The 12,648-nt window shown below is 43.7% G+C and overlaps 1 protein-coding gene across 1 annotated transcript in view; it reads left to right on the forward strand.

Annotated features, from left to right (window-relative positions):
* Positions 1-12,648, forward strand: part of shaker (Potassium voltage-gated channel protein Shaker) — a 621,792-nt gene that overhangs the window by 59,492 nt on the left and 549,652 nt on the right. The window lies entirely within an intron of this gene.

A 12,648-nucleotide genomic window follows, 5' to 3' on the forward strand; every position in this document is an offset into this window, starting at 1 on the left:
CAGCTGGACAAATTCTGACAACGGTTTCTGGTGGAGTATCTACTAGTCATCAGAAGATAACCGAAGTGGTTCAGCGAAACCAAACCCTTGCAGATCGGAGACCTTGTACTGGTCGTGGACGACGGTAAGCGTAATGAGTGGGTTCGAGGCAAGGTGATCCATATCTTCCAAGGAGCCGATGGCAGAGTTCGCCAAGCAGCTGTGCAGACACGACAGGGAACCTTCAGGCGACCGACATCGAGACTTGTTGTGCTCGACGTAGATGATCGTGGTGCTGTCTCAGCAGACGGTGGGAAGCACCGGGGGGAGAATGTGAACACCAGTACCGTCGAGTTGGTCACCCTACCCTCAACCGGTTCCACCGGCAGATGGCAACGATGAGAAAGAGTAAACAAATGTAGAATAGTAAACAGATAAACAATACAGATAGACAAGGTGGAGTTTATTTCAATAGTCTACTAAAAATCAGTTGTTCTGCAAATGAATTATTTGCCTTAGTGCCTAAATTTACATTCCTTTACATACTTAAAACTAGTGAAGGTAAGAACGCTTAGTGAAATCTTAAAATGTAAGTTTGCATTGAATTACTAAAATTAACCATTCACTAAATTAAAACAATTGTTACAGTTTTGAAGCATACGTCAATATTAGCTGCGAAAATCAGTGCGTTGCCTTTCATTCCTGTCGCAACAACTAGGTATATAATTTTTCCCTCTCTCTCACTCTGCCGGCTTACAGGAAAACTTCCTCGCAGCGGACGGGGTGTGATGAGTTATATCACCTTGACAACCTGCGGTGGGGTGGTAGGAAACTCACATCTGCAACGAGTTGTTTTTGTTTTAAGCTCAATTAACATCTACTCGATATCATGCGATCCGGCGATTTTCCATAACTGAAGAGTCAATCGTATGATATCGGGCAGGTGTGAGATGAGCAAGGAGACCAGTGAATCAGGAAAAAGCCGAGAATTCGAAGTCAACGTGAGTTTCAATAATAAATCGGGAAAAATTACTTAATCTGTAATACCAATGAATTTCAGAGAAAATTAAACGGAGTTTTAGAAAGAACTCTTAGGGATTTTAAACTTTCACGTCAATTCACTTGTGTGAGTTTGGATTCAGAGATTTCCATGTAGCTCTGTGGAAAATTACAAGTATATCGTGAAGAAGATATCAGGGTTCGTAAAAAAACCCAAACGGATCGAAGTTTGAGGTTATAATTCCAAATGAATTCTAGAAATAATTTTAACGGAATTCCAATGGAAGCACAAAACGAATTTCTAAGAGAATTTTCTGAAATTTTCCAGAATTTTCAGAAAATGACCTTGCAACGCTGATTGTGACATTTTGTTTTTCCTCTGTTCGGGATCTAACACCACTGCGACCAGTAGTTTGTCTATTGTAGTATATCCCGTGTCCTTAGTTTAGTGCATATCGTATTACTCCATCACTATTGAGAAATGATGAAGTATTCGATTTTTTTACAGTTGTCATTCTTGCATTTATCGCATGGATCCGACTCTAATTGAAAGATCCCGCTATTTATACCCTTCGGAGTGTTGAAACACCCTCCGCGCCCCTTTGTCAGTCAAAATTGGATTCCTTAGCAACAAAATTAAGGAATGACACCGATAATGACCATGCATCAGAACCCTAGTCTTAACCACTTGAAACTAGGGAACAACGAATAGAAGATCAGGAATCACAAAGATGAAGACTAACTTACAAATTTTTTCCTTGTTTCAAGATCATCCTCGGTGGACAAAGCCGAGTCTTGTCACTATCAACAAGGCATAAAAAGTAATAAGGACTAAGATGTGTTCCTGAAAAATCCTGTTCCCCTAGTTTGAAGTAGTCAAGACTAGGAATCGGTGGTAGATCTTACATCCCGTACGTACCATGAAAAGGTGATCTACCCAAATTACGGGGCAGTATAGGTTACGTAAACTGTAAACGTAAATCAATATCAAGAACAATGCACGAGAAGTTTTCTAAACAGCTTAATGTAGTCTACGTCAACCATGTCTTGCACACAACCTCACTTTTTTTTTTTTTTTTTTTTTTAATTAAATTATCAAAAAATATTTATATATCTTCAGCCAAATTGTCCCGCCCCTTGTTGTCAATTTATTCTGAATTTATAAGATTTCATTCGGCCAAAAATTATACCAGAAAGAAAACTGTTCAAGTGCGAAGTAATCGGAAGTTTACAAGCGTCCGGAACTGATAAGCTAGTGATTACTTACACTTCCTTGAACAGTCGCCGGTCCTTTTTTTAATTTTATTTGAGCAATCCAACGAACAGATGTCTTGTTCCCTACCGGTTTGCCTCGTTAAAAAAGTAACAAAATTGCAGGAATTTTCAATTAACACAAACGGAAAGCAACGGACGTGACATCCCACTGTGCAAAGCAAAAAAAAAAGAAGCAAAATGGGGTGTGAGAAAACAAAGACAACGCGCGCTCGCCTGCTTCGTTTGTTTTCTTTTCGCTTCGAACTGACAGTATAGGTCCACGAAAGGGGGTTGAACGAAGGGACGACCCCCGCCAAAAAGAATTTATTGTCATTTGTTCTTGTCTCGCAAGGATGCCATCGTAATACCCAACCAACCAAACAAACGGCCGGAAACCACTCGTTTAAACTGGTGAAAAACGAGAGACAAACGGAAACCACCCGATCCACCTGTGGTTTTTAGGGGCGTCGTCACCCTTCCTTGTGCTTTTCGAGGAAGGATCCCAGGCAGGGCTTACTTTTCAACATGATAAAAAAAAAATCACTTTCTTTTCATTCACCCTCTTGGGTGTGCGTCCAGTCGAAAGCCCTCTAAGACCGCCGGGGCTTAACTCAATTGGTCCCCATTCAAAAAAACGGAACATGGAACAAGCGTCCGATTAGTATTGCGCCACAATAACCTGCCGACCGACAACAATCATCCTTGAACTAGATCCAAATCCGGTTTGTAAACATATGTTTCACCTACTCGTCCCTTCACAAGTTCCTTTTATCGTTAGTATTATCGTTTGGCAATTGCCCAAACGCAAGCCCGGTCAAACCGAATCCAATGTTTTTGTTGCGAAATAGGAAGCAACCGAAGGATTCAGGAAGTATTATACGGATAAATAAAACAACGCATTATTGTATCAGTTCAGTGCGGCGGAATCGAGACAAAAGTTTTTCCGGCTTTGGCAAATTGGCTAAATCAACACAAATGGATAGCTGCATGGTGGGCGCGCCGCGAATGAACGGGGGAACAGCAAACTACACCCGGCTTGCTTAGATGCAATGGAGACGCTTGGTGCGGATTTTGTTCGCCCTTTGCCTGGCTCTGATGCTGAGCTTGGCGGTTTTTTTTTCTCTCTTCCTCTGCCTACCACCTTCATCAGAATGGATTATTGTTTATTCAATCGTAGCAAGCATTTTTGCTCTTCGTTCTTGCGGCAAATGAAATGGTATATATGTAGGGGGTCATGGGGCGTAATGTAGCCCCGAGGCGAAATTACTTTTTGCCAGTTTTAAATGAAACATTGAACTAGCAATGCTGATTCACAGGTCCTCGAAAAAAACGTAAACAACGAAATGTTGCCCCGGGGATTCATCTTACCCCAGAAGCCCTTACATACATGCTGTGGCTTAAGTCCGGGGAGATTTGAACATTGTTGGTCCGTTGCGGGGAAATGATTTATTGAAATGGTTTGTTGATTTCTGCTGGGTTTGGCGGGGATGAGGGAACAGGAGCACGTTGATTAAAGTTTGTTGGTATTGTTGGTTGTGTTTTTTTTAATGAAATTTATCACTTACACATGATAAATTCGTAAACGTTGTAAATATTCCTGTTTTAATCACGCTTTAAAGAGTATTTACTGACCTGACAGCAATGGAAGCAATGGAATGTGACCAAGTTAATCGATGTCTGGTTTTCATTATTTTATTGGCAGACCAAAGTTGGCTCTCGTGGGGAATAGAATAACTTTGTTGGAGTTCAGCGAGTGGCTGTACAAATTTGCAGAAGCAGCGAGCACGGTGACGATGCCTCAGTTCTCGAGTTCCTTCGACAACAAGACACGCTGGGAACGGAAGAACGATGGATTTCTGAACGCACATACCGAGACGGTTCCCAAAGTCAATCAAAGCGACGTTGATAGCGGATGTGTCATCTGTAATGGCAACTGCGCAGCAGTTTCGAAGTGCAAACTATTCGTTGCAATGGATCTTTCCGCTCGGTGGGCTGCACTTCGGGAACACAAATTATGCCGTTGCTGCCTGGAGAGTCATCGAGGTCCCTGTAAGTCCGGGAAGTCGTGTGGTAAAAACGGCTGCCAATACAAACACCATCGGATGATGCACAACGATGCGAAAGATAAATCTATAGCGTCGTCTCCGTCGAGTTCGACACCGACTACTTCTACTTCACAGCAGGTCAGTGCGAGTAGTTCCCGAGAAACCAGATCATGCAACACGCACCGAGGAGAAAACAGAGCTGTACTATCCCAGTACGTTCCAGTTACGCTGTACAATGATGGGACCAAGGTACAAACCTATGCGTTCCTGGACAGCGGATCTTCCTTGACACTGATGGAGGAAAGTTTGGCGAAGGAGTTGAATTTGCGCGGTGAAAGGCATCCACTCTGCCTCCGCTGGACAGCCGATACCTGCCGTTACGAAGACGATGCCATGCGAGTCTCTCTCAACATTTCCGGCACGTACAACGGATGTCTTCAAAACAACCTGACAGATGTCTACACGGTTAAAGAGTTGAAACTCTCGTCGCAATCTCTCTTCGTTCGCAAGCTTTCGGAGGAGTACCATTATCTCGAAGGGTTGCCAATAGAATCGTACAACAACGTTCAACCCAAGATATTAATCGGGATGAATAACGTACGAGTGGTCCACGCTCTGGACAGCCGTGAAGGGAAGACAAATGAACCAGTTGCTGTCAAGACACGCCTTGGATCTACGGAACTTGCTCATCGGAGAATGGACCGTCGTCAAACACCGCCCTGTACAGCTTCCACTCTCATGAATCGGACGATTTTCTACACGAAACCGTGAAAAGCTACTTCGCGCTCGACAGTTTGGGTATCAGAGCTCCTCAGAATCAACTTTTTTCCAAGGAGGACGAACGAGCGCTAGTAAAACTGCACGACGGTACAACGTTCCAGAACTGTTAGCGCCCGTGGGTCTTTTGTGGAAATACGATGATGTACGCCTACCCAACAACAGGTCGATGACTTTGAGACGTCATTACTGTCTGGTTAAGAGGATGGAACGCGAACCCCAACTGGCCAAGACGTTGAGAGCGAAGATGGCAGACTACGTCAGCAAGGGCTACGTCCGCAAGCTAACCCCGGAGGAAAGTCAGAGGACGGGAGATCGGACCTGGTACTTGCCCATCTTTCCGGTCTTCAACCCTAATTAACCAGGCAAGGTCCGATTCGTGCTCGATGTAGCCGCGTCGTTTGGGGGAGTATCTTTGAATGCCGTGATAAAGGGTCCGGATCAACTGAACGCTCTACTACCAGTACTATATCCTGAACGAAAACGCTGCCCGTTTCGAAAGCGAATACCCTGTTGCTGTCGACGCTATCTGCCGGAGGCACTACGTGGACGACATGCTCACGAGCGTACACACGGAGGAGGAAGCCATCAAGCTGGCCAATGATATACGCTACATTCACCAACAAGGCGGATTCTTCATGAGAAACTGGGTGTCGAACTCAACCAAAGTGCTGAAAGCCCTCGGAGAAAACTCTCAGCCGGAAAAGTCAATGGAGATGAGCGCTGACCTTGTCATGGAAAAGGTCCTTGGGATGCGGTGGAGCACAACAAAAGACGTCTTTAGCTACAAGCTCTGCACGGAACGCAACAGGGACCTTCTTACCAGAATCAAGCACTCAACCAAGCGGGTCATGCTACGGACGCTGATGGCCATCTACGACCCGTTAGGTCTCTACTTAATGTTCCTGAAGATACTGCTGCAGGAGGTCTGGAGAGCGAAAACCGGATGGGATGAAGTAATCGGGAATATGAGTTGGAGAAGTGGCATACATGGCAGCGTATCTTGCCGGAGCTTGAGTCGGTAGAAATTCCACGTTGCTACTACCAGGCTGATTCCAGCATCAACGAAGCCAGGATCGAGCTTCACACGTTCGTAGATGCTAGTGAACTTGGGTACGCAGCCGTTTCCTATTTTCGCTTTGAAAGGAATGGACACGTTCATTGTGCGCTCATCGGCAGCAAGACTCGAGTAGCGCCCCTCAAGTTCGTCTCCAAACCCCGCCTGGAGCTGCAAGCAGCAGTCATCGGTTCACGCTTGGCCAAGAGTAACGAGGCAGGCCACTCTGTCAAGGTCGACCGTCGTTATTTCTGGACTGATGCTCGGGACGTCATGTGCTGGCTACAATCGAACCATCGCCGGTACTCCCAGTTCGTGGCTTTCCGCGTGGGTGAAATATTGGAAGAGACGGAAGTTACGGAATGGAGGTGGATAGGTACAAAGGAGAACGTGGCTGACGACGGAACAAAGTGGAAGTACAAACCGGATCTCATGCCAGCAAGTCGTTGGTTCAATGGGCCATCGTTCCTGTGGATACCCAAATTAGAATGGCCGGAGTCGTCACGTAACAGCCGAAGAAATCCGTTCAAGCGTGATGCACCATTCAGTGGAGAGAGTTCGTACCGTTTTGTTGCCAGAGAAATTCTCATCGTGGTACCACTTACGGCGTGCAACGGCTTTCGTCCATCGGTTCGTAAACAACATCCTACAACGGAATGTCGGGCCGCTTACGCAGCCGGAGCTTCTCAAGACGGAGGTGTTTCAAATCAAACGAGCGCAGGAGGAGGTCTATGAAGACGAACTAGTGGTACTAGCAGCAGGCAACCACTGACTTCAGAAGAAGAACAGCCGGTTCAAGGTCAGTCCGTTCGTTGACAAGCAGGGCGTGATGCGCATCCACAGTCGGTTGGGCGAATGCGACTTCGTAGACGATAGCAGCAGGTACCCCATCGTACTCCCACGAGAACATCCAGTCACGACGCTTGTTATACGCGACGTTCACCTAAGGTATCATCATCAATGTCACGAGACCTGCGTGAACGAAGTGCGCAAAGGATTTCACATCCCACGAGTTCGCAGGGTCTACGATCGAGTGCGTCCGAGAATGTCAGCTATGCAAGGTACAACGCGCTGCGCCAGCGCCACCGATGATGGCCCCGCTACCGAAGACAAAGATGGCAGCCTTCGTTCGCCCGTTCTCGTACGTCGGTGTGGACTTTTTCGGACCGTTCTTCATCGTTGTAGGGCGTCATCACGAGAAGCACTGGGGTGTCATCGTAACATGTCTTACGGTTCGAGCGATACACCTCGAATTGGCTGCCTCGTTAAACACCAGCTCATGCATCCTAGCTCTGCGGAACTGCTTTGCTCGACGAGAAACTCCTGTGGAAATCATAAGCGAGGCGGTAGCGGTGTTGGATGATTATTCATCGCCAGCGCTTACCCCCAACCACTTCCTCCTGGGTTCATCGGACGGATCGAAGCCACTGGTGCCGTATGACGAATGCCTGTTGATGTTACAGGCATTGGCGAACCAGTTTTGGAAACTTTGGGTGACCGAATACCTGCCAACAATTACGCGCCACACAAACTGGCTCTACCCAGCAAGGCCAAGTGATGGACAAGTTCGATCGGCGGTTGTCCAGACTGCTGTTAGCTGTATTGGACGTAGGTGCAAATGGAAGTGGGTCGGACCAGGGTCCAACCACTGGAGGAGACTGTTGCGAACGCCCCTCGTGCGACGCCGCACCTACTGGTTCACCTTATTCTTCTGGATGAAAACATGAGCCACTGAGATTTTTGCTATGATTCATGAAAGAGTTTTGCTAGGTTTGAAGAGATTCACGATTCAGAGAATACTTACAGAATTTTTCGAACGAACCTCAAAACCGGTAGGTACCCGAGTTGTAAACCTTAGCAACGATTGGCAAAACGTCGACACTCCACAGTGTTGTAGTTGTAGTGGTGAGACATGGTAGCCTAAAAGCTTTCTAGTGAATGAAGTGGAAGGTAGTGAAGGGCCAATGGAGTATTCTTAGTTGCACACTGCGGGGATATTTACGTTTTTTACGGGACTCAGGTAGTCATTACAGATTCTTCATTCGTGTTTCAGGGGGATATAATAGGAGTGTTTTGTATCTGATCGATAGTGTTTAAGTGTTGTTGCGATCAAATGCGTATGTTGAGTTTGGAATTACGGAAAGGGTGTACGCGTGTCCAGTTTGAAAAACATTGTTAACCGCTTTCGAGGACGTCACTTCATTTGAATAGCTTTTCGTTAAGTCGGTCGTAGATTGTTTATAATAGAACTCAGCGAAACGGTTCGGAAAAGTAAAAAAATATGTTTAGACACATGTGATGAACGCTTGATCCGGTTCGGAAGGCATTGTTAACTGCTTTCGGGGATGTCATTTAACTTTAATATCTTCTTGTAACCGATACTGAACGATTTTGCGAAACTGGTCGTCGTCGGAGGTGTCGGGTTTGAATGGTTACAACAACTCGAATAGCGGTATGATGTGATATAAAGGGTTCGGTGGCCTTAGAGCGACCGTTTTTGCTTACTGAGCAGAACATCGTGAGTCTAATGTCAAACCCATCCACATTCAAGATCTGTCAATCGTTTTATTTGTTAATATGACTACATAGTAATAACAGCAACTCGATGCTTAAAACGGAGCTCGTTTGCCTAGTGGCAAACGTTTTTGCTTACTGAGCAGAAGATTGTGGGTTCAATCCCAAGCTCCTTTGCGTTATATGATCGTTAGGACATCAGTTCAGCTTATCGTTTACCAAATCGAACTCTGCTACAAAACCAACATCCCAGTGATTACTCGTGGAAGTGCAGAGGTGTTATCGGCTTCCAGTTAAGTGAGTGTCACGTTAACACATGCCTACCCATTCCTTTCTCGACCTGTCTTTGGGCGCGACCGGCGCTGGTATTGCCTAGTTTGGGATCACCAGTTTTGTCGTTGAGGTTTGTCACGTATTTGGTGATTTTAAATATTAATCATCTGTATACCTAAAGATGGTTTTTAATAGAAAATTTTCTCAGAAATCCATCGGAGCACTTAGATTTTTTGTAAATTTAATGTATTAAAAGTTACCGTCAGAAATATAAGGATATGATTTTTTTCTATATGCCTTCTAAACATTCACAGCGTCATTTACATATCGCTAAACGGGAAGAAATGAACCACACTTATCCTATTTGATACAGAAATTCATTTACTTTCGTCGTTTCGCGCCGATTTGCTTCAAGGTATCAAATTTGATGATTTTTTATATTTTTTTATGATACATAAGTCATTTTGTCAAATATATTTGTAATACATCTGAGATTTTTTTTTTACAGGGGTGACACTTACACTGAACAATCAATGTATCGCATGTTGTTTATGTAAAGTAAGATAGAAGGAACTTAAATTTAAAAACAAACTATATTGTTTCTTTTCTTTGGATGAAGCGCCAAATTTACTTATCGTTGCTACCTCATCGTTGCTCCCTGCCCTTGCCCCCCTTGGCTACGTCCATGTTAAACACTGATTTAAAGGTGCTTATCATCTTTATTTGTAACCACATTGCGCTCTGCCGTTGTGTTGACTTCCGTAAATCAAAAGAATTTATGTTGTCGTTCCCCAGCTAAGCATCGATAGAGTGGGTAAACTATTGTATTCAGAGTGAACATAACAGTTGACTGACGTTCATTTCAGGGGAAACATGTCAGAAGGGTCTAACTCAAAACGTAAACAATGACTTGGATCGTCGGTTTCTTACGAATGACAACATTCCCACTCAAACTAACTAAATCATCTGACAGAGAAATGTTTGTTCTATGAGCTGGTGTAGTCAGATTCCGTGGATGTGTGGTCATTCAAGAGAAATCGGTGTTCAAAGTCATTGTTTACGTTTCGAGTTATACCCTTCTGACATGTTTCCCCTGATTTATTGTTTGACAACGAAGTCATTCAGTAGTGTTGCTCGGAACTTAAATGTTGTCCAGTTGCTTAATTCAATGTTCAAGTTTCATCTAGCTGAAATGGGTTCCAAATACTCTGGTGAGTTATTTTATGCAATGAAGTTATGTTTTGTTTACCATTTGTATTTTCCAACATTTTGAAATTTCCTTAAAAAGAAAATATATCGTGGAGTCTACGTACGAAATATTAGATACTGCAGAAAAACGGAAGTCGATCGAGAAGATCATTCGTGATCGGGTGAATTGCGATCTGCGGCGCTGGCAGAAACGTCAACGCAAATTGCTAGTCAATAGTGTGACTGGCTCGAAGATGTTGTAGTTTTCCACGGACACTCTTCTTCATCCGGTATCACCAACAAGCGAGGACGACCAGCAAAAGAGTTCGACGAAAGTTGTGATCGCAGCAAACGCCGTAAGACTGAACTTCTGCGCAGGAGTAATAGTTCAGGTGAGCTACTTTTTGCTCCAAAAATGAGTTTAAGTGCCAAGGGAAACACCAGTTTGACATCCTGTCAGGACTGTGTTCTGGCTATTTCTAGCGAGCAAGCACTGGCTATTTTTATGGACCCAAGGATGACTAAACGAAGCTATAATTTGGTCAGAGAACCGGTCTGTCTATCCGTCGTATAAACGTATACAAGCAGAAAAAGCTAAATGTTATCCACCAATCTCTTCAGTTGTATCTTCCGAAGTGTGTTGCCCAGTTCAGCTTCAAGCTCTCCTGGACAAAGCATCTTCAAGGTTTTTAAACCGTTTTGAGGAAAATGTGAGCGCGTTGGTAGTAAACGGGCATGGAGAGCTTCTTTTGATTCTCAAGTGGGGTTGCGATGGAACATCCGGAATTCCATAATATAAACAAAAATTCTCTAATTCAGATTCAATCGATATTCATGCATTATTAACAACCATTGTACCTCTAAGATTTGCTTCAGGGGATGTTATAATATGGGACAACCCGAGACCGTCATCAATCCGCTACTGTAGGCCAGTTTTATCTCCAGTTCAAAAGGGAAACTGCAAATACGACTCGAGAGGAACATGAAAGAATGACAACCAAGATTAATAACTTATCGGAATTCACATATTTACTGGATGGGATTGAACTGAAAATGAAGTATAATCTTTCGGTGACTATGGTAGACGGGAGGGTGGTGAACGCAATTACAAACACATCATCTGCACCTCGGTGGCATTTAATGGCATTCATAACATGAAGGCCAGAAAAATTCAAGTAGAATGGCGCCAGTATGGCATAAGTTCGCTTCATTACTGAATTCGAACATTTGAATGCATATAGGTTCGACTTCATGAAATGGTACAAAACGAGGCATGAGGCTGAATCCAAAGCAAAAAAAATTCCGCATTCAACAAGAGTTTAAATACCAAGCTGATTCGAAAAAAAAAAGTTCTTACTTCATCACGTTTTTCACAATTCTCAGTAAACTATTAAATAACCCATTCAAAGTGTTTTTATGTTACTTCATACGCGAAGTTTGCGATTCTCAGAGTTTGTTGGAAATGCAATCTAACATGAAGCTTTAGTGTGATAATTTACTAGCTAGAGAATGGTCTTAGAAGAGGGTAGGTACTATCTTTATCTTTTATCTTTATCTTTCTTTATTAAAGTGACATCGGCTGGTTCATCTCTGGCAACTTATCTTGAATCTTAGTAAAACTTAATCTTTTACTAAGATTAAGCAAAATCAGGGCTTTTGCTGCATTGGTCTTATAAATCTTTTCACCTATCTGGATACATCTGTGGCATTCCAGTTGGATTCTACTATGGACGTTTCCCAACTTTTTAGTTCCATCCTTATAGTACACTCAGGGACTCCAAAAAATGGTTCTGGATCGATGAAGTTCGCTGCAGAAGCTTGTTTGCTAGACTGTCGGCATTCTCAGTTCCTTCAATGCCACAATAGCCGGGCACCCAGTATAATATGACTTCGTTCCTTTCGGCCAATTGTTTTAAGGAAAGAATACATTCCCACAATAGCTTCGATCGTCATGTGAACGCCTTATGCGCATTAGGAGCAGCTTGGCTATCCGAGAATATACAGATCTTGGCAAACCTGTATTTTCTTGTTAGACAGATGTTTGCACATTCTATGTTTGCTTGAATTTCTGCTTGAAATACTGTGGGACTATGTCCCATTGGCATAATTTTACTGACTCCAGGGCCAAAGTTCTAGTATCTTGACCTTCGAGCCGTCGGTGGAAATTAAAATAGATCCTGGACGTATGTTTGGCCCACCAGACTCCAATCTATAGCGGCTTGGTTTAACATGTCCTACCAAGTCACCATCTAAAAGTTTATTTTGATGGTTAAACTGTAAAGCACTTTTTCCTGTAGTTTAACAAATTGGTGTAAGGGCAAAATATTGAAAATGGCACCCAAAGCATCTGATGATGTGCTTCTCATTGCTCCTATCATTGATATACAAGCAAGTTTTTGTATTTTCCTTAACTTCTTTTGAGCGCTTATTTCATTTGTTTTGGGCCACCATATCAGTGAAGCCTAAGTAATTTTTGGTCAAAATATGGCCGAATATATCCAGCGTACCCATATTTGGTCGTAGTCCCCACGTTTTCCCCACAGCTTTACTACAGACCCATAG

This window comes from Ochlerotatus camptorhynchus, unplaced genomic scaffold (genome assembly GCF_037179485.1).
Source record: "Ochlerotatus camptorhynchus isolate MF236.1 unplaced genomic scaffold, CSIRO-AGI_Acam_v1.1 ptg000102l, whole genome shotgun sequence".
NCBI classification, from domain to species: domain Eukaryota; kingdom Metazoa; phylum Arthropoda; class Insecta; order Diptera; family Culicidae; genus Ochlerotatus; species Ochlerotatus camptorhynchus.